Genomic DNA, 989 nt, shown 5'->3' with positions numbered 1-989 from the left:
GCTACACACAGCCCTCTGACGTCACCGAGCCCTCGGCCCGCCCACGTCACTGCGGAGACACACGGCTTCCCGCAGACGCCGCCGCCGTCTCCGGCCGCCCGGGGGAGAGCGAGGGCGGCGCGGGGGGGAGGGGAGGAGAGGAAAACTGAGCCAGCGGCGGCACCGCGCGCGCGAGCCCGCCGCCACCGCCTCGCGGCTCCTAGCCCCTCGGGGACGCGCGCGCCGTCTGCCCTATATTGGCTCCCTAGGGCTCCCCCGGCCTGTCGTCTGGCGCGCGCGCCCCTCCCCCCAGGCGCGCGCCCGGCACTCCTGGCCCCGCGCGCCGTCTGGGCGGCTGGCGCGCGGCGCTGTCTGCGGTGCACCCGGCGCAGACAGGATGTTCCCTCCCCGCCCTACCCCCACCGCCGCCCTCCCTCCTTCCTTCCTCGAGTCGCCTAGCCGGCTGTCTGGGGCCGCCACCGCCCCGCCCCCGCCCCACCCGCCGCTCCGTGGAGACGGGCCAGACCCGGGGGCGCCCTGGTCGCTCGGCCGCCGCGCGACACGGAGAGAGGGGGGCAGGGCGACCGCGCGGTGCACTGTGCGCGACCCCAGCAGCCGGCAGGGCGGAGGCAAGGCCCGCCCTGCCGAGCGCCGCGGCCCGAAGTCAGGCACAGGCGACCCTCCCCCCGCGGGGCCGCAGCTGGGCCGCCCCGCCCCGGAGGCAGCCGGATGGCGGCCGCCCGGCCGCGCCCCCCGTGTGCGCCCTGCGCGCGGGGGCTGCCCCCCGCCCCCGCGGGGCCTCCCGCCCGAGAGCCGCCCCGCCAGCTGCCGGCGCTGCGCTCCGCCCCACCCCGGCGGCCCCCGCCTTGCCCGAGCGGCCTCCGCCCAGACGCCTTCCCCGGGCTGACCTCCTCCGCCATCGGGCCGGGCTCGAGGGCTGGCAGAAGTTCTGGCAAAACCGAGAGAAAACATTTTTGTCTCTACTTCTCAGCCTCCCTCCCCCCACCCCC

The sequence above is a fragment of the Giraffa tippelskirchi genome, chromosome 2 (assembly GCF_054371585.1).
Source record: "Giraffa tippelskirchi isolate mGirTip1 chromosome 2, T2T-mGirTip1v1.2.pri, whole genome shotgun sequence".
Lineage (NCBI taxonomy): Eukaryota > Metazoa > Chordata > Mammalia > Artiodactyla > Giraffidae > Giraffa > Giraffa tippelskirchi.
This window is presented reverse-complemented; position numbering follows the sequence as displayed.